The 24,575-nt window shown below is 46.6% G+C and overlaps 1 protein-coding gene across 7 annotated transcripts in view; it reads left to right on the forward strand.

Annotated features, from left to right (window-relative positions):
- LOC135099863 (transcription factor Sp9-like) overlaps positions 1 to 24,575 on the forward strand; it is a 136,803-nt gene that overhangs the window by 50,797 nt on the left and 61,431 nt on the right. The gene's annotated exons all lie outside the window — the stretch shown is intronic.

The raw sequence follows: 24,575 nt of genomic DNA on the forward strand, positions 1-24,575 counted from the left end.
GACTGTCAGGACTCGAACCCATGACGGAAATTGCAAGCATCCGCATCCTGGCAGGAAAATGAAAATTTAGATTTGAATTATTTGCCAGTTCTTATCAGTTCATTATTCTTGACATTTCTCATCGTGTGAATGTTTCTACGCTGGGTAAGTCACCGTTTAAGCCCGACTGTCACCTCGCGGCGCCGAGCATTCGTTCAGTGTGACATGAAGATTTGAAACAAACACGGACAGAATCTTATTGTGCACGTGTGTGTGTGTGTGTGTGTGTGTGTGTGCGAGAGGGGCAAAGACGGGGCTTCGGCAGCACTGATAATTTACGCCGAACCATAAATTATCCCTCTGACTTGCAACTTCAGGCCTCGTTTGCCTGCCTCCCTTCCTCGGCCGGCCCGTCAGAGGCGCCTCTCGCGGCAGGACATCCAGCGACGCACCTCTGCTGGCCGGGTACTATGGGCAGGGAGGACGAGGACAGGCTGGCGGTGTGGCATGGGGCGTGATGCGCGACGTGGGAGGTGTGGGTATGTTAGGAACTCTGTGCACGATGGACAGAGAAAGGTATCGTGATCATGTAAGTGTGAAAAAAGTTATAGTTGATGAAAGATGAATGAAAAGGAAAAGAAGATGGGGTTAAGGTACTTACTACCAGTTATCGCCTTCATCCGACACACGTAGCTGTGCTCAAAGTAAGAAATATTACTGGACGCATTGTCCATTATGGTCTTCGCACATTATCAAATATTGTGGCTTTTTATGACCGACATGATGAAAATTTTATAGCGAGGCATTCCACTGTGAGCAGCTGGTGGTGCTCGCAATGATGATCGCCTCCCACTAGCCACTGGAGAGGTTTTGATTACTTCCCGTCTGCGGTGTGACGCTGTGGTTCACCGGGACACTACATACACGCCTTTCTCAGGCTACATCTGTCCTCCCGCCCTCCCCTCTTGGCTGGTCTCTCCATGTCCACCATTATAGGAGCCCAATTGATACGCTGTTGATTATTTGCCGAGGGTGGAGGGGCCACCACCTCTGCTATTGGTGAGTCCCGAGCCGGGCGGCAGCAGCAGCAGCCCACGCTTTTCTCACCAGTTGGCACCACTGCGACAAATACATTCCATTGCTCACTTCCTCGGGAACATTTGTTCATGCCATAATTTGTACAGAGAATGAACATAGAATATGAGTACTCGTCTGCGCAAAATACTAATAACAACATCTTAAAGACGGCTGTAAAAGTGGTGTGTGTGAACGAGTGGCGGGAAGGACAGGTTGGCAGACCTGGCAGAGAGACACGCCCCCCTGTCCCCCGCGGGCGCGTCTACCAGCTCGCGCCCAGCACCCGGGCACCGCGGCGGCCACCCTTGCGGCGCGACTCGATTAACGTTACACAGCGGGTGACACACTGAGGCAGGGGTGAGGTGGGACACTCCGTCCAGGAGTCAATATCGAAGAAGTAATTCCAGGCGACACACGGCTCGGGCTGCCACGGCACGGTGGGGGCCATTAGTGTCTGGCTGTACCTGTACCTGGCTGCTGCCGCCGCTACCACTACTCCCTTAACTGACACGCTACCCATGGAGGCAGGGGGAGGCGGGGAGGGGCAACGGCTGCCGCTGCCAACCACACCACGTCCAGGGGAAGCGGGTGAGGGGGGAGGCATCAAAAGCAGTTGATCCACTACATGCCAAACTATGTGACGGGGCAACCACGAGTGTTCCCAGTGTATAAACATGATAAGCTCACCTGGAGGCAAGTCCATCATCGGCCAATGCTCCGATGACTCTTGGCTCCTCGCAACTACCAGAGGAATTTTATTTACTGAAGTTTTATATATTTTCTTGGCTCTATATAAATGTGATAGTCTTGTTTATCTCCTTGCTCCTTGGCGACTGAGGCAGCGGCTCGGGCAGGTTAATGGCAGCTGTGTGTATGTATGTGTGTGTGTGTGTGTGTGTGTGTGTGTGTGTGTGCAAGGAAGAGGTAGGGATGGGCAGCAGCAGGGCCTTCACAGCCGTCGAAAGGGTCGTGTGCTGTACAAACACCACTCAATCTCTCGAAATCGATACGTGATAACTTTGTGCTGTTTTCCTTGAGCAACGCGCGGCCAGCTGGAGTAAAGAATGGCACTGTTCTCGCCATTTCTCTGTGTTCCCGCCGCCTAGGAAAGCCATATGCCAGAGCGAGGCAACTCCTGCATCACCCGAGACTTGACTGCGTGTTTCATCTGGCAGCTGAGGCAAATATTTCAACCGTTATGTTGTTTCGGTTTCATTATCATAAAGAAAACCCATTTCGACACACTGACACACACACACACACACACACACACACACACACACTGACGAAGGAGAGTGAAGTGCCCCTCTAACCTTATTTCTCGCCGCCGCCTGGACGCTACTCGCCTCCACCGCCACAAGCGACAACCTGGAAGGAGAAACACTTTTATTGTAGCGATTGTCAACCACAAAACGAGCTCGTTGATCACTCTGACCACACAGGAATACACAATTGGCCATATTTTCTCCTCATTGAGCTTAAGGAGTCACAGGGTGAGGAATTATGGGGCATGGGGGCAAGGGGGCAAGGGTGGCCGCTCGTCCCTCACCCAGGGCGTGCGGAGGCCCAGCGGCACCTCTCACCGCCGCCCGCACTCCCGCCGCGCCCACAATTCACCGCCCTGTTGGTGTCGTCAGCTGTGAGGGCTCTACTTGATTTACAATTAGCGGCTCTTGACCAATGCAACGTGGAAACTCTTCAGAATGACGTATTTCTTGTTTGAATGAAGTAGGCAGACTCTAACCTTCCCACTTTATTTTCTCTTCCACCTCACAGTCCCTCTTCCCTCCATCGCCTTTACAATCTTACATCTCTTGCCTTAGATATTGTTTCTTATCACAGACAACCTCGTAAGTGCCAACACATTTGCTGCTGTTTGTTTTTCCTTGAATGTTTCTTTATATTCCTTCACCATCACCACCACCACCTCTTCTTTTTCTTTTCCTTTTTTCTCTTCTCCTTTTTCTTCTTTTATTTCTCCTCCTCTTCTTCCTCCTCCTCACACATAAGAATCTAAGAGTCTACTGCTTTCTGTTCTTCTTTTGTGTTCTCTGCTGTCCCTCCTCGACAGCACTGGCTAGGAAGAACTGGGCGGTGGCGGGATGCAGGGAATATAAACGTAAATAGCCGACTCTCTTCACATTACTGACCATCTCCCTCCTCACGATGTATGGCCGCCATTATGTAAATATCTCCACAGTCTACCCCAGGACTTCATGTAGCTTTCCTCTCTTCCCTCCTCTCTTCTCCCTCCCTCCTTACTGTACCCATCTCTCTCTCTCTCTCTCTCTCTCTCTCTCTCTCTCTCTCTCTCTCTCTCTCTCTCTCTCTCTCTCTCTCTCTTCCATATATAGTATTTTTATTGATACACTCTATGTTAAAGTACAAAAAAGACGTTGTATGGAATGGATGAGTAAGAATATTTCACTATTTTCTTTCTCTTATAATGGCATGCTTTGTATTACATCACTTCTTATACGCTTGTCACAGCCACCACAATTGCCCATCATAAAGGAAGGTCGTGAATTGGATGACGCACACAAGCAATCCCTCCCAGAGCTATTCAAAAAAAGTAGGGACGGTCACGATATCATTCCATCACGGCAGGATTTACGTAAACTCCTTCTTGTTCCGCCAGAATCCCAAGTGAACTGCAGTCATTGAAATAAACATCTACTCACCTGTCCATCTATTTATCTATCTTCCTGTCTAGTTATTCATACCTACATGCCTTTTTTTATTTATTTATTTGTTTTTTTTATTAAGTATAGGTTGAATTTTAGGGGTTGGGAAGTCGAGGAAGAGAAAATACCGTACAGAAGAAGGGAAAAGTTAATGACCTATCTATCTATCTATCTATCTATCTATCAGTCGAAGGTAGCGTGAGAGTCTGGACAAATTCATTAAAAAAGTACTCCGCAATAATCGGGGTTCTCGTGTTGAGTTCATAGCTCGGTGAGGCGCAGAGAGCAGAGTGAGTCACGCATCTCGCCTCCTTGCACCTTGGGATAGAAAAGCCGCCAGTCCACGTGTTACGCCCCCCGGTGTCACTCCTTTCATCGTCAGTAATACAGTCAATGTTCAAGCTTTATAATACCACTTGCTGTTTGTCAGAGTGGGGTGGGTGAAGATATGTTTGTAATGAGTGAGTAATAGGAGATTTCTTTTTACGTATTGTTACGCTTTCATAACTTAATAATATCATCGTAAACTTTACCGAATTCTTCAGTGTTAGTGTGAAATTCAAACAGTGGCCGTGATAATGAAGGGGATAAGAGTGATTTGGGTTAAAATAAATAATGCCGAGATGATGAGAGGGATAGGCATGATTTGTGTTACTTTTCTGTACTTCCGAAACCGCAAATTGCAGGATGATTGCAGAAATATATATATTTTTGTCTGTGGTGCTCAGCTTTGGATGATGATGATGGTGGTGGTAGTGGTGGTAAATATGATAACAACAACAACAACAACAACAACAACAAAAACAAAAACAACAACAACAACAACAACAACAATAATAATAATAATAGTAATAATAATAATAATAATAATAATAATAATAATAATAATAATAATAATAATAATAATAATAACAACAACAACAACAACAACAATAACAGTAACAACAACACCAACAACAAAGCCACCACCACCACCACCACTAACGACAACAACAATAACAATCCTTCAGGAAATAAACAGTTCAAACAGGGAAGCCACAGACCGCCTGACTTTTGATCTCTCTAAAATTTCTGATTGGGGCAGAACAAACTTAGTATTATTCAATGCCTCAAAAACTCAATTCCTCCATCTATCAGCTCGACACAACCTTCCAGACAACTATCCATTTTTCTTCAATGAAACTCATCTGTCCCCCTCTTCTACACTGAACATCCTCGGTCTGTCCTTTACTTGTAATCTAAACTGGAAACCACATTTCATCTCTAGCTAAAACAGCTTCTATGAAGTTAGGTGTTCTGAGTCGCCCCCGCCAGTTTTCTCACCCCCACAGCTGCTAATTCTGTACAGGGGCCTTATCCGTCCATGTATGGAATATGCATCATATGTATGGGAGGGGGTTCCACTCATACCGTTCTTTTAGACAGGGTGGAGTCAAAAGCTTTTCGTCTTATCAACTCCTCTCCTCTGACTGTCTTCATCCTCTTTCTCATCGCCGCAATGCTGCATCTCTTGCTATCTTCTACCGCTATTTTCATTCCAACTGCTCTTCTGATCTTGCTAACTGCATGCCTTTCCTCCTCCTGCGGCCTCGCTGCACAAAACTTTCTTCTTTCTCTTATCCCTATTCCATCCACCTCTCTAATGCAAGAATTAATCAGTATTCTAAGTCATTTATCTCTTTCTCTGGTAAACTCCGGAACTCCCTGCTAGATTCTGTATTTCCACCTTCCTATGACTTGAATTTTTTACAAGAGGGAGGTTTCAAGACACTTATCCTGTGTTACTGACTGACACTTTCGATGCTGTATGAGGACCGGCACCTCAATGAGCCTTTTTTTTTTTTTTCTTTGCCGTTTTTCTTGCCCTTGACCGGGCCCCCTCCTACATAAAACAACAACAACAAAAAAAAAACAGTAAAAAAAAAAAAAAGAAAAGAAAAAACGCCTCGTGTGTTCATCCTCCTCCCAGCGGTAGCCGAGGAGCACTGCACTCACTGTAGATCACACAGATCGCACGAGGAACACACCCTGGGATAAAAACAAAATGTGTACAATCACCTCACACAAAATGTTAAAGAAAACGAGGAGGAGTGTGGCGTTTAAAGCACCTTCTGCACGATCTCTGGGAAGACACGTACTCCCGTGTATCTGAAGGTTGGGAGCCCTGGCCGTGGGGAGGGGGGGAAGGGAGGCAAGGGCAGCAAGGGAGAGGCAGAGAGAGAGAAGTGGCTCAGTGCTTGGGAAATATGAGCGTTTACAGTTTACAGGTCTGAGGGGAGACAAAGAGAGTTACTGAATGACGGAGGAGTTTGTTAGTGATAAAGAGAACCATTTGCAACATAGTCCTATCTCTAGGGTATAAGATTCTAAGGTCTACAGACTTAGGACGAAAGGAAAGATTCTAGTTTACAAGCTTAAAGTGAGGAGAAGAAATACTGCATAGGGAACGTGAAGTGAGGAATAGAACCTCTGGCAACCTATGTCTCACCTCTGAGGTATGGGAGTTTACTGAGGGTGAACAGTTTACAGACTCGAGGTGAGGGGAAGAAGAGGTGCTACACGGGAAAGGGTGTTTGCTATGAAGGCTACGAATGGAAGTCCTAGCAGCGTGTTCCTGTTTGTGATCCTTGACAAGTACGTGGGAAGACGAGGACAGACGATGTTGGCGCCCGCACGTGCTGCCCTTACGCTCCTAATGACTTAATTGCTTCCGTGGAGGAATAATTTACTTTTATACCACTTTTAATGATGCTGCGAGAGAAAACACGAGTCCCCTTGGCACCTGGCAGTCCGGCCGGCGTAATGGATGCGCAGTTTAGGATGGCAAATGTTGAAATGTTAATTGTGGTTTTAGCAACATCTCTTATGGCCCTCATCTGCATAGCGGGCAGCCTCGCATTGACTCTGTCCCTCTCTCTCTCCCTCTTTTCCTCTTTCCTTTGCACATGGCTCTTCCTTTTTATTTTACTCTATGATATTTAGTTCTCTCTCTCTCTCTCTCTCTCTCTCTCTCTCTCTCTCTCTCTCTCTCTCTCTCTCTCTCTCTCTCTCTCTCTCTCTCTCTCTCTCTCTCTCTCTCTCAGTTCTCCATCTGCACTGTGTTAATCCGTTGATGTTGTTTCATGATTATTTCCATTTCCCGTCTTTTCGGTCAATGGAAGCAGAGATCACTGTTGTCACATTTACTAGCCACGCAAGGCAAGTGGCAAAATCTTTATTATAATCAAGAAATATTGTTGCCGTATATAACGCCACGTCACTTGCTTGGATTATAAATGGTACGGAGAAGGCAACCAATAGGATACTGATGGAATACAGTCAATAAAGCACCTGGCAGATCCTGTCAGTGACTTGGCGGTGAAGTCTTACGTATAGGAAATGGAAAATAGCAAATAAATATAGTAAGCAAATAAGATAAAAGAAAAACTAAACATAATAACTTTCAAGTTAAATAAAAATACCGCACTTTTTCTTTCCACCGAGAAAAAAGTCTCTCTGACCAGGAAGGTTCTGAGTTACAAATTACAAGTTAGGGAAGGTGTGCGGCTCCGACAGAGGAAACAGCCGTCTGATTAATGTGGAGGCGCCGGCCAACACCCGCCTGCGAAGGATCTCCCGTCCACTCTTCCCTCCGGCAGCGCGACCCCGAGATGCCGCCGCCCATCCCGGTGCCGCGCCACGGGAAACATTGTGGGAAAAGCTCGAACCTTTGCAGGAACCCGCCCGAGCTATAATTCATGGGCCAGACAGCTCACCGTGGTTCCTCGGCCGCGGGGCGCTGAGTGAGGAGCCTCCCCCCCCGTCTCCCTCCCCGCCTCCACCCCTACCTCCTACCCTCCATCTTCCTCTGTCGGGCAGGTCACTCCACAAACTCCCATATATCGTCATTTCACCGAATGCCCACACCACTAAGAGCCTCCCCACCGCTATCTCTCCACGCACCCCCACCCCTCCCACACACCCTCCCCTCGCCCCTCACTCTCCCTCAGCCAGACTCGTCCCTGGAGACTGGAAAGGTTAAACACCCATTCTACTTTGATTAAAAGACACGATGGAGCATAAAGCCGTGCGTGATGGTCAAATCGAGAATGAGAGATACCAATTACAATCGGTTTATCTTGTAAGCACAACCGCTGCCGCTGCCGCCGCGCTCCGCTGCAGCTCAGCGCTGCCTCCCTCGTGCTTGACTCTCGTATAACTACCACGCCACAAACGTAAGCAACGCCATCAACACCACAGAACTGCAGCTAAAACTTATATACGACGACATCTCATTAATAATAGAAGCTGTAATGAGAATGAAACCTCATTTGAGGTGAGGAATGGAGGAGGGAGACGCAGCGTGGCGTTTTGATTAGAGAAAATGTGAGGTGTGAGGGGGGTGGGGGCACAGGAGACGTAGGTGCAGGCTGCGGGGAGGCGGCGGGGAGTAGGCGAGGGGATGTGAGCGGTCAGCGTGTGCCAGGAGAGGCAGGTGTGTGTCGGCCATGATAGCGTGATAGTCTAAGTGACGGCGCCCCGCTGAGCCACCACTACCTGCCGACAGGGCCCGCGGGGGACACACACCTCGCCCGCCTCACCCTCCTCCCTTTTATTATTTCTCCGTCGTTACTGTCTTTCTCGTGCAATTATCTTTTCCATTCCCTCCTCCATGGCCACGCTTAGCGGTAAGAGTTTTCCAGTCTTGGCTGGTTAGTTTATGTGTTACTATGTGTATATCCTCGCTTATTTCGTTATGGAGGCACCTCGCGGTTGTCGGTTTCTCACTCCGTCCTTCTCACTCTCACCGCAGAGTGGGAGGCAGTGACACGCTGGTGCATTCTGGGAACTCATTTCAAGGTGCAGCGTTAACCCGAACAAGGCGAGAGAGGAGGGAGAAAAAACGAGAAAACGAGTACCCGTAAAAAGGTGCCACAGACAGACTAATAACCAGGTGTGGGGCGGGAGTGAATAGCTAGTGTAGGTTCGTTTAGGTGAGGTTGGCTATTTTGCATTCTCCTTACAAGTTTTTCCTTCCTCCAGAGTGTGATAAATATACTGTATATATTCTATTGACTTTGTTGCTGACGACTTTTAAGGGAACACTTGCTTCCGGAACTACTCAGTGTTTCGGTGAAGAAGACGCACGTCCCTCATTCCCGCGGCTTAAATGCACGGGGCAGTAATCTTCACATCTTTTTCGCTTCCCCAACGTGCGGCGGGAATGTGTCTTCACTAAACCCAACGAGCCTCGAGAAGTGGCGTGCTTCTCAGGCCAAACGGACCCACAGAGTAAAGGATTCAGACCCTCGACAGTGGTAAAATCCCGGCGAGGTGGTCCCAGGGCGGCGGCGGGTAAGTGGCGGCGCCCTGCTGGGGGAGTTTGTCCGACCGACAGTAATGAAGATCATACTGAATAGCAATGAGTCCCGCCCAGTCCTGTTTGCCCGCTCGGCCCCACAACAAGGCTGCGGGCCCATATATCACTTCCAGGGCCCCAATACCTGCCGTGTCTGGGCCAGCCACACCTGATGCTGCACCCAGCACGACTGAACCGGGTCTGTGTTGGCCTCGGAACGTCCATCTTGGCTTAATATTATCTCTTAGCACGTCCATCTTGGCTTTATACTACGAGTCCAGGCGGGACAGCTCCTCCTGGCGGCGATCCCGTGGTAGGTGACGAGGGGCTGCCCCACACTGCTCCCATCCTCACACACACTCACTATTTCCTGGAGACGATAATCTAGCACCGCTCCTGGGAAGAGATAACATGTGGCGACGGGGCGTGTAGTGAATCTCTAGCGTTATGTGGCGGTGTACGGTAAAGGCACGGGAGCTCCATTACTCAGTGGTCACCAGCTAAGCAAGTAACCTGATCAAAGCCATGATGTCATTACTCGCCATCGCAGGGCCGGGGTGCTGGTGGAGGGTGCGGGAGGAAGAGGAGGCAGTCAAGGAGGAGGGAGGCGGGAGGAGGGCGAGCAGTGGCCGGTGCTATCAAGTGTGAGCGCGGCGGCCCGGCTGGCAGGGGGAGCTTTATGCGGCACCTGCCCCGTCTCCCTGCCTCACCCGCCGCTGTAAATTAGATGTAGATACCCAGTCTCTCTCTCTCTCTCTCTCTCTCTCTCTCTCTCTCTCTCTCTCTCTCTCTCTCTCTCTCTACCCGTGAATATATTCTTACCTTTAATGTTTAAAAAGATATCTACATCACGTACTGAAACACAACGTTCTTAAATTTGTTAAGTGAAACACATAGACAGCATAAGACTATCATGAAGGAGGAGGAGGCGAGACAAAGTCTGTGGAGGGATATTTAAAAAGATTATCAGTAATAACATCAAATCATCGAAGAGTAAAAATGAAGAAAAAAACAATATGCAAACTTTTTCCTTCCATATCCTTTTCACCTTCACCCTTTCTATCTTCCCTCCTTCAATCTCCGTCAGTTCCTTCCCTTCCGCGCTCTACTTGTTCCTTCCCCCCGCCACCGCCCTCTCCCCTCTATTCCTTCTTTCCGTATTCTTTCTTCCCTTCCTTTCCGGTCATCACCACAAAACAGTTCGTCTTTCCAGTTAACATCAGCCACCCATTTACTTTTTTTTTTCCGCAATACTTCTTACCTTTTCCTCTCCTTTCCAAACACACACACACACACACACACACACACACACACACACACACACGTATTTCAGAAGCTCCTCAATTTACATAGTGCATCAGAACCAGTATATAAAAGCAAATAATCCAACCGCAAATTACCATATCCTCTCTCTCTCTCTCTCTCTCTCTCTCTCTCTCTCTCTCTCTCTCTCTCTCTCTCTCTCTCTCTCTCTCTCTCTCTCTGTTAGCATGGTGACGTCATGAACTGACAGCATAATAACCAAGAATTTATCGCCTCATGTTCTCACAGCCATTCGTTGGTCAATATTTATTAAGGTTTGCTGCCATATATTTCTATTTGCCGAGGCGACCCCCCGAAAAATGTAATTATTTCCTCGTGTGCAGCAGCCAGGAGAGAGAGAGAGAGAGAGAGAGAGAGAGAGAGAGAGAGAGAGAGAGAGAGAGAGAGAGAGAGAGAGAGAGAGAGAGAGAGAGAGAGAAATTACATCCAAGTCAATCTTTAGGTGCACTTCTATCCCTTACACAACTCCCTTCCTCGTCCTGCTCCCGTGAACTCTTCTGTCTGTTAATGTACAAGGCCCTGGGATATTTGTCTGTTTGCCTAAGGTGTCCCAAGACCACGCCCACACTCCCCTGCCTGCTACGTGATAAAGAAATGTGTCTCTTGTTGTCATACGAACTTGGAAGACGCCACATAAGTACACGTAAATCGAGTGTGTCACAGAAGAATGGGATGTTGAGAAGACACCCGTGCTGTGTGTCGGAGTGATTTACGTCTGTACTCGTGAAAAGAATAGCTAGCTAACGTGGGTTTTTAATATCGGTATTGTATGTTAATTTTAACCAAGATTCACAAACAATTGCTCTCTCTGCTCCATTGTGAGAACTGTCATTGCATCCCCCTTTTGATTTTTTTTTTCCCTTTGTTTCTTATTTCATCTGTTAATGTCGTCTATTACCTTCCTTCTCCTTCCGCTTCCACCACCATCACACTTACGACTACCATCACTACTGCTACTACTACTACTGATAGTCTTATTTCTACTATTCATAAAAGTACAGTTGGAAAGATAGGTTGACTTTTCAGAGCCTGTTGTTTCGTATCCCTGTCAGGCGTCACAACTGATGTCCACCAGGCGCAGAGGCGAGGATGGAGTTCAAGAAAGTTAATGCTCTCCATTTGACCAGAGAAGAAAGGCAGCAGTGTCGCGACCTTGTAGTGTGTGTGTGTGTGTGTGTGTGTGTGTGTGTGTGTGTGTGTGTGTGTGTGTGTACGTCGATGGACAGACAAAGAGGTAGACAGGTTGATTATTAATGCATGAGTACATACAAGCATACATATATACATACATACATACATACATAGTTACAGACATACACATGTGAGTATACATGCACATGCATTTTCATCACAAAGAAAACGGAAATCGAAAAACATCCACAATAACAATATCACCACTTCACACACACACACACACACACACACACACATCACCATTACCACCACCATTACCACTAACCTCATATACACCAAATCGAGTAAGCTGTACACGGGGTCACTACAAACACCGCCAGCTCCCAAGCCACATAACACCAACACCAGAAAAACACAACACCAAGACACAACACACGCTATCGAACACACACACACACACACACACATCCACCACCACCATCACCACCACCATCACCGCGGCCACACTCAGGCGGGGCGGGCGGTGGTAAGCAGCCCGGGGGGAGTGAGGGTCTCGGTAATGATAGGTTATTGGGCTCTGCATCGTTACGTGTGTAGGCCTAAGGCACTCTTTTGGTGGTACACTCTCTCTCTCTCTCTCTCTCTCTCTCTCTCTCTCTCTCTCTCTCTCTCTCTCTCTCTCTCTCTCTCTCTCTCTCTGTACTATTTTGTAATTATTTTCGTTACTTCTTAACCTTCTTTGACTATAAATATCACTTTATTATGTTAACTTTACGAGGAGGAGGAAGAGGAGGAGGAGGAGGAACAAGAAAAGAAAGAATAGGAGGAGGACTCACTAAGTTAAATGACAATGAACCACTACAATCACTAAGTAATTTGAAGGATGGTAACCTAGGTTTCGTACGAGGCGAAAAAAAAAATCTTTACGTAAATGAAACACAAATAAATAATTGAAAATGAATCAATAACTGCATAAATTAATAAATAAATGCGTAAGTAAAAAGAAAAAAAAGACGCCACAAGAGAAAGCATAAAAGAAATGAGATGTGTGGTTAGGAAGGAAAAGGTAACCACGAAGAGAAGCGAAGGAGGGAGGAGGAGAGGACGGGAGAGGAAGGAAAGGATGCCTCAGGATGGGCAGCTCCCTCCTCCTCCTCCTCCTCCTCCTTTTGTGTTATTCTCTGCCCTGATTAACATATTGCTCCTCGACTCCTCTCTGTGCTTGTTTGTCTTCACTTTGACGTAATCTCGAGTCTCAGCTAAACGCAACACTGAGGTGACTCTATCAAAAATGTTGGTGGAGGAATCGAGGTGGAATTAACGCAAAACTGAGGGACACTATCGTCGGTTTTAATGTGAAGGAATCGATTCGAAATGAGGTAGGAAAAAAAAAAAAAAACTTGTTCTACTCAGAATAAAACACAACAAAGGATTAGATACTCGAGCACAGCAAAAACTGGTCCTTATTTTGTACTGTTACATGCTATATCCCGTCCCCTTCTCTCTCTCCTCAGAAAATTAGTTTAATTTACGTAGTTTATTTACTTATGAGATTTATCTAGTTCATTTTTTTTCTAATGCCTTACGTACTGGTTTTAATCTATTCGTTTTATTTACTGTGCTTGCTTACTTTACATTTGCTTCATGAACACACACACATGCATACATACATGATAGAGTGTGCAAGTAATATATTTCTGACATACGATTACCAATAGATTTCAAAAATAAGTGTGTTCTTTGGATTCCACAGTAAAAATGCAGAGTAACATTACATGTATCTATATTCCTACTGTTTTCCAATTGTAACAATGACAATGAGGCCATGGAAGTAGGAGAACGGTACACACACACACACACACACACACACACGCAGGGACGCAGGAACCTGGTGGCGGTGGTGAGGCGCTGGAATACCTGAGCCACGCCTCTGGACCAGCGGGGAGCAGGTGCTTATCTGAATAATTCTGGCCCCGGGCTGAACCGTGATAGGTAAACACAGGCTGGCCCTTGTTATGGTCCACCTTGCTTCCCCCTCCGTCTGTCTGTCTGTTTGTCTGTCTTTATCATCTCTGTCTTTTATTTTTTTTTTCTTTCCGCCTGTCTATATGCATGTGCTCTCTGTCTCTCTCTCTCTCTCTCTCTCTCTCTCTCTCTCTCTCTCTCTCTCTCTCTCTCTCTCTCTCTCTCTCTCTCTCTCTTGCAGTAATCGAACAAATACACGGCATATTGAAATTTCCATAATTTGTTTTCCCTGATAAGATCTTAAGAGTGAAGCAAATGTCATTACGTCCTGCCATTATTATTACTGCCATTGATATTCATTATAACTTCGTGAGTCGTCTGGCCTTTGTATAATTCATGATACGACTAAAAACAAATACCAGCAAGAGCACTCGTTGTCTGCATACATAATGTCAAGCTTTCATTGCTTTCAACTGGCAATTGACATAAAGAAAATGGGTTTAATGAAAGTAAGTATATGTTTGTAATTCAAGTTATATTGTACACTTTAATATTATCCATTCCGCTTTTCCTTTCATATCATTAGGAATTCTGAATCTTCATATATCATCATTTTTTTATGTAATATTTTCCTTTGTGTGTGTGTGTGTGTGTGTGTGTGTGTGTGTGTGTGTGTGTGTGTGTGTGGCCATACAATTTCAACTGGGTTCACGTCTTTGAGAAGGCAGACATAGCGCACACCGACGCCCTGAGCAAGGCGAGCGAGGAGGCCACAGCACAAGGCGGCCACGGGTAATACCAAAATTGGAGGGAAGAGGAGGCAGCAGGATGAGCCGAGTGTGTGGCCAGCTCGGCGCCTCTGTGCACCTGGCCTGGGGATCGATTCCTCCTCGTGTCACCTGTGTGGCCGTCAGGGAGAGGGAGGGGCAGCAACTTGATGTATATGTGGCCATTTTTCAGTGTCGGTGGGCGGGCTGTGCATTCTGGCGGGGCAGATCGGCCATACGCATCCAGATTGAAAGGAGAGTCGAATAGCCGCCCATGATGGCATTGCTAACTCGGCTCAATTTGTTGCGACGCTTCGGCAATGATGCCCACAAAGAAAATTGATGGTCTAGAAGCTCTAAAATTGCTGCTTCATGATTGCGTGTTTGTCTTTTTTCACTTACCCTGGGAAGAAAATGAGCAGGAGTTAATTCGCATGTCGTGGTGCGGCGGCGTGACGCTCGGCTGGAGGCCCACCCTGTCGCCGATGGGACAGGCGCCATTAAAGGTAACAATGGACTAATGTCGAGCTGCCAGGCTCCTGCAGCGCCCCTCGCCTCGCCCTCGCCGTGTCTCCTATCCACCACACACTACATTTTTTTCCTTATTTGTCAACGTCGTCTACATCGACAGTGTCTTCCGTGATCCGTGCGGACGCCATTCTTCACCAGCATGGCGGCCATTGGAGGCGGCTGTCTAGGGAAGGCGGAGGGAAGGGGGAAAGGGAGAAGCCTTGCAAGTCTTGGCCCAAAAGGTGCCGCCCCACATCACGTCTCGCAAAACCTAAAATTTGGTGTCATTATTGCCTTCGTCGTCATTTCTTACCAAAATTTTGCTCTCAGTCGTCGTCGTGTTTGTTCCTTAAGGATAGTGTCTCTTGCAAGTGGCACTCATTTTATCGCGGCCATGCTGCCCCATCCACTCCACGCCGGCACCCGCCCCCCTGGCGCCCCAGACGAGTGACTTGATACTGGAGGCCGGCAACAATCTTCTCAAGTTACCCTGGGTCTACAAAGGCAGGCGTGAAGACCTACAGCTACGGGCACCAAGGTGCCGTTGCCTCTGCGGCTGGGCCTTATTAGCAACTTACTTCAGAAGGTCTATTTCATAGTTTTGATAATAATGTGGAACGGAAATAATCGAAGTAATTAATGTCTCTGTGACAAAGTAAGACCCAGTACTTCTATAAAGAAGCAACACTCTGCTTCCAAAATCTCACATGGCCACCACATTCGCGAACTGGCATACCTTGATGGCCACGTGGCCCCGACACTCGCCACCAGACGGCAGCTGGCAAGTTGTTCGCATTCCAGGCCTTGTTAGGATAATTGTATACCCTTCTAACTTGAAATAATGGGAAAGATCTATATATATTCTAAGGTGTTTTACATAATTATACTTATTACTGATCTTTCTAAGTTACGACTCATGAAAAGTAATTGGTGGAAGTGAAAGCTCCGGACTCAGAAAGGCTGCTCCTACCTAAGTAATGGTAGAAATATATATACGCACATAACGTAAGGGGAGGAAGACAAAGGAGACGAGGCTGCCAGTGAAGACGAGAAACAAAAGGAAAAGGAAAAATGTGCTGGAAGGTTCAAGAGCAGAATTCGTAAGTCAGGGAGGCAAGCAGCCCACGGCCATAGTTGCGATCACTGACAGCAGCTGAAGTGCAGCCACTAACGCCTCTCTCTGCCATCACTACCGGCGCGGGACTCATCGTTTACCATCCTTCTGTCCCTCATACTTTGCCCTCCAGTGGTACAAACTTTCCTCTCCTCTTCATCATCACCCGATTCCACCGCTTTGCTTCTCTTCACATAAAAAAAAAAAAAATAGCATTTGTCTTGTTGCTACGGAATTTCACCAAGAATCTACAGACTGATGATTGGTTATAAACACAACTATCATACCAGAGAGCAAACCTGCACTGACACGACGGTTCAGTCACACAGGGAGCACCACCACCTGTCGCGCCTCTCGGGCTCCACAAGGGTTCATGGGTTCATTACTGCTCTACATAACGCAGTCCTTGCCTCCTCCACCTCGCCAACTCACGCCACATCAGCTGCACAATCTTCTCTTCATCAGGCTTCTCTCTTCCGCGTTTCTGTGATCGCTGTGAGATAATTTGGCGCCGAGTTTCTTGGCGGTGATCCCGGCAGCTCCCGAGCACCGGGATTAGAGCGCCATCGTGTATATTGTGCCATAAATTCACGCATAATCATTTAATCCCCGAGCTGATAACATTATCAGCTCGGGAGAATGATAGTACTGCGTCGGCCGTAACTCCGGCTCTTGATCCACGCCGAGAGCATCACCGCTGCCAGCACGCGGCGGGTGGTGGGGGGAGTGCTGGCTGGCGCGGCTGTCATGCACGCAGCAGTGAGCATGAATCACGCACTGCCCCGGGAGAACACGCGTGGGAAGAGCGTATATCTCGGGGGCGCGTGGGGCGTATATCAGTGGTAATGAATGAGGACATAATCTGTAATAAAGAGAAAGATATATCAGGTAGTGGTCCCCCGCTGGGAGGCTCGCGAGGCCCCCTGCCACGAGGCGCCACGGGACGCCGACCTTCCCGCTGACCTGCGCCTCCCGCTGCTAGTATCTTTGCCCGCTAGAATACTTGACTGCAACTTTCCTGTCGTTGCTTCACTTAATGATGTGATGAACGGCACTTTAATCAGCTCCTCTCGTATAAATTTTCGAAGCACGTTTTGCCAGACACTTGACAAACAGCGCCTGTCGTGTCTGTGCGCGCCTCCTGGCTCCTCTGGCTTACTTGACACCGGGTTGGAGAAATTGGATGCTCACTGTCAAAGATTTACTAGTAGCTCGTGCGTTACGCTTGCCAGTTTATGAGACTTTCTGAGTGACTTTTCTGAGCTTATAATGAATATTCTTTTATTAAAAAGAAATATATTTAGTAATTTCTTTGTTCATATATTTATTTTCATGACTTCTACGCTGTTTTCTTTACCTGTCTTCTCTTTACGCGTCAAATATTTTAAGGATCACTTTCCAGTTGCCTGTTTTCATTTGTTAAAGTGTCAAAGACCTCTTCATTCTCACCCGAAGCCTTACACTGCTCTAAGTCCTCCCACCCTGCCGCCCTCACCCCTTGACCTCAATCTTGCCTCTCCCCACCCTCTCGCCCTCTGTCACCCTCCTCCTTCTCCACCGCATACCGCACACAGACTTGCCAGGTAATGACGCCCTGTGTGCTTCCATGCCACTTGCGCACATATTCACACGCACTGTTGGCTTATAATTAGTTTACACTTCATTTCTTTCATATTACTGCCATACATTTGTGCCGCGGGTAAGCGGGATGCATACAAGTAGACTAATACATTCAAACATAGCTAATTGTATATATTTTATTAGTCATACAGATACACGCATTCACACCTGCTTACGTATAATCGGCGCACAAATGTCGCAGTTATAGGAAAGAAGAGAGAAAAAAACGAACAAACATCCAGCACTCTCCCCAAACACACACGCACACACACACACACACACACACACACACACACACACACACACACACACACACACATAAAGTCCCAGTAAACACACGCTATCATGCAGCTCACCATTATGAACAATCCACTTCCCGCTGCCCAAGTTCCGCCGCCCCGCTCGCCGCCCACCCCGCCGCCTCCCCGCGCCCACACAATATATTATTTATTGACCACGACACCGGAAATTCATTATAGATAATTGTACTGTAGGAATTTTGCTTAATATCCTTCCGGCAATTAGATACCACCCAGTCTGCAGTATTCTATTACTCCGATACCATCTTGCCTGCGATGCCGCGATACCGTCTGTGATGGGAGGAGGAATATAATAAGGCACGTCTTGAAGAGTACTGATGACACGCCCTTGGAACTAAAGGACACGCCCCTGGATATGCAGTCACTCACACTAATACCTGCTTGCATGTTCACACCTCGTATCTGCAGCTCAAGTGTTTCGAATTTCCCGGTTCTTTTAAATTATAGGGTTGGCATTTCTTTTTCCTTTTCAGTCTCCTCTCTCTTCTTTTCAGTCTGCACACCGTTCCACAAATCTCTTAATTTTTTTTACCTAATTCCCATCTTTTCATATCATTCTCTGACAGTCCTCAAAACTAATGTTCCCCAAGTTTTTTTTCTTAGTTTCTTTGGTTTATTTCAAGCTACAAACTCCCAGAAACATCTAGTTCTTGTTAAAACTCGTGCACTTTTTTGTCATCCTTTTTTCTTTCTTTATCTTCGTTAAGTTCCTTCGAGCACCAGTCCCTAGCTCCTACCCTCTTTTCTATTTTCTCTGACTTCTCTCAATCTACGAACTCCCATAAATCTTTCACTATCCTGTAAACTCACGCGCCTCTCATCCCTGCTCTTAACTCGCTTCTCGCAATATCAGAACAACCAGAGGGCAAATAGTCAAAATACCGCTTCCAAAACCTTTCCCGGTAAAGTTCACGTACCAATTGTGTTACAGCCTTAGCGAGCCTTCCCTCCTCCTCCCTGGCATGTGTTCCAGCCTCCCTGCCCCGCCAGCCGCCCCCGCCGCGCCCCAGACACCTGCCTCACGTCACGCCATCACCTGCGAACCCGGGGAAGGAGGAGCGGGAAGGGAAGCAGATAGGGGGAAAAAAGAAAGATGAGAGAGAACCATGTAATTACTTCATTGTCTTTTCAACTTTTTCGTCTCTCTCTCTCTCTCTCTCATTAAAAAGAGGTGAGGCCATCAATTACTCGGCGCGATAACGCTCAAGGGTCTCCTGTTAATTATATACATAAATCACGCCGCGCCAATAATAAATAACGAATCATCAGTATCAGCTTGTCCGTATCTCTGTTATATCTCTGTTTTTTACTACGTGTTACACTGCTCCCTCGTGCCTTTGTATTACACTGCTCCCTCGTGCCTTTGTAGGGAGGAAAAAAAATACACATACAAAAAGAAAAAACACAGCATCCTGCCACACTGGAACACAACACTGGTGGGAGATGAAACAGCGAGTGGTGAGCGAGGCGGTGCTGGTGTGTGCGTGGCTTCGCTGGCAACAGTCGTGCTCATGTCAACTAAACTGTTATCAAATGCATTCTTGTTTATAAGTTCCACCTAAAATGAAAAAGATTTTTGCATAATAATTTCACCCAAAGGAATCCCTACGCTAAGAAAAACTTAGCGTAACTTTAACTTAACCTAGCAAAACAATGACCTCACATCACGTATCACGGGAATAAATTACTTTGGGAAACATCATGCAGGTTTGATGTTCACGAGCAGCACGTCCATTGGGGAACCTTACAGCATAGACAAACACAATTCCAGTGCTTCATTCATTTGACTTTACTCATAATGATTGCAGTCCGCTACTACAGTCACTACATGAGCACTTTCGTCAATATCTCAGAACGTATAATGCTCATTTCTCCTGACTCCGTAGGTTTGACAATATCTTCGCCATTTGTCCTTGCCCCGTGTTCATCACTCATTCCCTCTTTAACTGCTTCCATTTTTCCCTTTCCGTGCTCTCTTCCCGTCCCCCACCCCCCTCACTCACGACTCAGCCAGACGGAACGACACTTATTCATCACACGTGTCAAAAAATAGCCTGTCATTTGTTTCCCCTGCGTGATGAGAGTGAGCGTGAATGCAGGAGAAGGAGGGTCATTACCATTACGTGCACTGGTGTATTCTGCTTTGTCACAGGGTCAGCGAGGCGGTAAAGATCACACACACACACACACACACACACACACACACACACACACACACACACACACACACACACACGCCAATCACAATGAAGCATAATGGCAACAATGTGCTTTACGTAAGGATGTACGAAAAAAAAAGAAACAGCAAGGTAACACAGCATGCAGTTGGAGAGGATGGCTTGGGGATACGCTATAGTGGTGGTGGTGGTGGTGGTGGTAAATTAAGCAAGTGAGAGTGGTGGCAGACCTCGGTCAGGTGCTTGCCAGGTATTCCCTCGTAGTCTCCACTTGAACGAGACGGAATGTGGCTTTGATTTCATGACGTCCAAGGTGTGCAGTGGGGACTTGTCGACAATTAGGGAGAGAGAGAGAGAGAGAGAGAGAGAGAGAGAGAGAGAGAGAGAGAGAGAGAGAGAGAGCATCAGCATCACCTCTACCTCTCTCTCTCTCTCTCTCTCTAGCGTCCAGACAGCCTGAGCCGCTGCACGGAGGGTAATGTAAGATGATGGATCACGCCGCGCACCGCACTAACACACAGCCCACGTCAATTAGTTCCGCCCGACACTGAGCCTTTCGCAAGTGGACGGGGAAAAGAGAGAAAGTGACGACCAGAAGCCCCCTCGCCTTGCATTATCTTGCCCCTATCGCGAAAGATGAACAATAAATTCCAAACGTAAGTGACCAAACATAAAGAACTCAAATAGAGATGAAAACAGCGAGTATAGTTGTAGGTGCAGGAGAGACTGATGCGGGAGACAGGTGTGAGAAAGGGAAGGGAGAGGAGAGGGTTGCGTGCGCACCCCCTAGTGGCAGGGAAGCAAGACGTAACAAGAGTGGCGGCACCTTATGACAAGCTGTGTTAGCCGCTCAGCAGGGAGTCTTCCCCCGGCCTCACATTACCCACGCGATCCTCCTCCTCCTCCTCCTCCTCTTCCTCCTTCAACATCCATCCCTCTCTTTCCTTCTTGTAACACACCAGATTACCATGTATACTTCGCAATTTAATACCTAAATACACGAGGTAGAGTCTGAACTGCCGCCACTACCCTATAACACACACACGAGCGAGAAATAATAGAGCTGAAGGGGTGAGCGTTGGCGCGGTGAGTGGCGAGTGAGGGAAACTTAAGATGCCGGCCGGTGAATTGTCCTGCGCCGCGGCAACACTGCTTCAAATCAAGTTTAGGCTCCGTGGAACATAATTGCCTTAGTTCACCGTGAAGAGCTTCGTATATTATCCCCGGCAGCGGTAAGAGGGTGTTTTACTGTATGTGTGTGTGTGTGTGTGTGTGTGTGTGTGTGTGTGTGTGGGGCGGGGGGGGGGGGTAATGGAGTCTGGGGTGAGGCCGAGTCAAGGTCTGGGAGATGGTGATGTTCGTTACGTTGTGAGCCAGACGAGTGTTACTTGTGGTCCTGCATGGCGGTGGTGAGGCTGCGCGTGCGGGACTCTCTCCTCCCTGCAGTCTTTGCCTCTGCTGACCAACGACTCAGTGAAGAACGTAACTTAGCACAGACTGACCCGTGAGGATCTAGAGGACTGTTGCTGTTTCTGTGTGAAGTTTTAGGAATTCTCTCTCTCTCTCTCTCTCTCTCTCTCTCTCTCTCTCTCTCTCTCTCTCTCTCTCTCTCTCTCTCTCTCTCTCTCTCTCTCTCTCTCTCTCTCTTGATTTTCATTATTTGATTATTTAATTATTATTATTGTTTTTTTTTTTTTTTGCAGAGCAGAATTCAAGTTTATTTTCTCGTTTTTTAAACCAGTCTTTTTTTTTTCTTTTTTTTTTCTGTGTTCTCTTATTTTAGTGGTGGAGTAAGAACTTCGCGGGCAGGTTGCGGTTTCAGGTGAATCTATTCCCAGGCTCAAATAAATAATAATCAACAGAGGGATTACTTGGCGGCCATTCGCTATTTATTACCTTCTTTAATTTACTGAGAGAGACAACTGTAACCGTGAATTCTCTCTCTCTCTCTCTCTCTCTCTCTCTCTCTCTCTCTCTCTCTCTCTGGTGTGCACGGGCGAGGTCAAGTCAAATTGATCCTGAAATTAATTGTTAGTATTACGAACCGCGGATCTGTTCGGGTTGACCAGATAACAAAGGCTAAATTGGGTGCCTGAGTGGCTCATCGGATCGGCGGGAATGGCTATCACACACTGTATTATGTGGACAATGCACGCCACTACCTACCGACCTGCCTGTGTGTGTGTGTGTGTGTGTGTGTGTAGGTAGGCAGGCAGGAAGCTAAGTAAAGCCATCCAATGGGCGTGTTATTAAGGAGCACCACAGTAACATTTTCTCCGGGAGGGAAGCACGACGTATAAACTCCGGAGCTTAAATAGAAGAAGTTGCTAGTTTGGTGGTGGTGGTGGTGGTGGTGGTGGTGGTTTGATGTTTAATTTACCAGTTGCAGGTCTCTCCTCAAGTTTAGCGACGAATTTTATCAGATAATTGTTGGTGAACCTGTGAGGGAGACGCGAGGTTGTTGTTGTTGGGGCTTGCAGGGAGATACTACGATCCTGAGCCTCACACACACACACACACACACACACACACACACACACACATAGGATGGTGGAGTTGCTGTGAGAGATGACGTGAGGAATATGACTTGCATGAGTGTGTGTGTGTGTGTGTGTGTGTGTGTGTGTGTGTGTATAATATGTAACGTTCGAATTTCAAAGAGCCAGACAAGATAATTATCCCCTTTCTCTCTCTCTCTCTCTCTCTCTCTCTCTCTCTCTCTCTCTCTCTCTCTCTCTCTCTCTCTCTCTCTCTCTCTCTCTCTGTTACTATCTTCCTTTTTGCACTCACATCTCTTCTTCATCTTCATTCCTTTTCTTTCTTTCCTTTAGATTTCCATTTTTTCCATTTTTCCCTTCATTTCCTTATATCCCTCATTTTTTTCCTTCCTTCCACTCACCCTTTCCTGTCTTTTTCCCCCCTTCTTCCTTCATCTTCCCCCTACCACCCCCACCCGGTCAGTCGTTCAGTCAGTCAGTCAGTCAGTCCCCACAGGCACCCTTACCAGAATCACAGAGGAGGAAAGGAACCAACGCGTCACACAAACATAACAGCAACATTTCACCAGACATTAGCGGCGCTGGGTGGGTTTGGCGGAACACGTATATGCACAGTATGTACTCGAGGTGCATAAAAATAGCGACATTACTGCTGACTCGCTTCACATACACACACAACGCACACACACACACACACGACACACGCACACACAGTATCTCCTCCTCCCGGTTCTCATTCTTGCCTTCTTGGTTTGAGTTTTGTACTACCTGAGAAATACAGGCGGCACAGCATTACAGGGCAGGTCTGTAACGTGATGGAGGGTGGCGGGGGGTAGAGGTAGGGTGGGTGTTGAGGGGAGGCTGGAGAGGCTAGGGAGGCGGCGGCGTGCCCAGACTGGCGTGGACTCAACTCACCAGCCTCACAGTGCACACCCTCAATTAAGAGTCTGCCTGCGGACATTACCAGCAACCGCGGACCACTGACCATGGCATCTCTCTCTCTCTCTCTCTCTCTCTCTCTCTCTCTCTCTCTCTCTCTCTCTCTCTCTCGTTTAACATTCCTTTCCTTTCTCTAGATATTTTCCTCTGTCATGGATTTTTTTTTTCTCTGCAATCGTGAACGTTTAAGATTTTGTGTTATTTTTTTTGTATCCTCCGTTGTTGCCATGAAATGCTTCAAATTCTTTACGATCCCTTTCTCTTCTCTTCGTTCATTACGCACGTGTCTTTCGTGTCTGTGTTTTTCTACTACTGCTTTTCATTTATTTTCTTTTCTTTCTTCGTTTCATCGTTAACTTTCTCTTTATGATCTTTCTTTTTTTCCTTTGAACACGTCATATTTTGTGTCCACTCGCTTTTATTTATATCTAGCTCTGTAGATTCCTTGGTGTGCGTCTTAATTGAGTCATTTTACGATCATTATCTGCTTTTAGTCTTGCTTACATATTCATAGTATACGAATACATTGCTTCTCATTACCCTACTTATATGTGCTACTAATCTATATATATATATATATATATATATATATATATATATATATATATATATATATATATATATATATATATATATATATATATATATATATATATATATATATATATATATATATATATATATATATATATCATTATGTAACTTACGTCATGTAATAAATTGTACATTTCTGTAAACTAGGAGGTTTTGATTAGATTTATATAATAATGTCTTCTTTTTCATTCGTGTTGTCCTTTTTTGTTTTGCCATCACAATACAGTAAATTTACCACAGTGCTGATTTTAGAATGTAGTTCTTTTTTTTATACTATTATTGTTTAATGTTTGGATTATTTCATTTTCGTGTTTTTAGGAGATTATGGGTTTGTATAGTTATCCAATACGTGGAGGCAGGCAGTCATTTAGGGTGACAGTGTCAAACCTTGAATGAAGGCTGAAAGTTTACCTGCGTTCCTGCGCCAGATATTCCGTTATTCCTTTAATTGAGCCTACTTATCCCTGACCGCTGTCCTTCACTGCGGGGATGGCAGGGAGAGGTAAAGAGGAGAAGAGAGTCGGGAAGGAGAGGGG

The sequence above is a fragment of the Scylla paramamosain genome, chromosome 4 (assembly GCF_035594125.1).
Source record: "Scylla paramamosain isolate STU-SP2022 chromosome 4, ASM3559412v1, whole genome shotgun sequence".
NCBI classification, from domain to species: domain Eukaryota; kingdom Metazoa; phylum Arthropoda; class Malacostraca; order Decapoda; family Portunidae; genus Scylla; species Scylla paramamosain.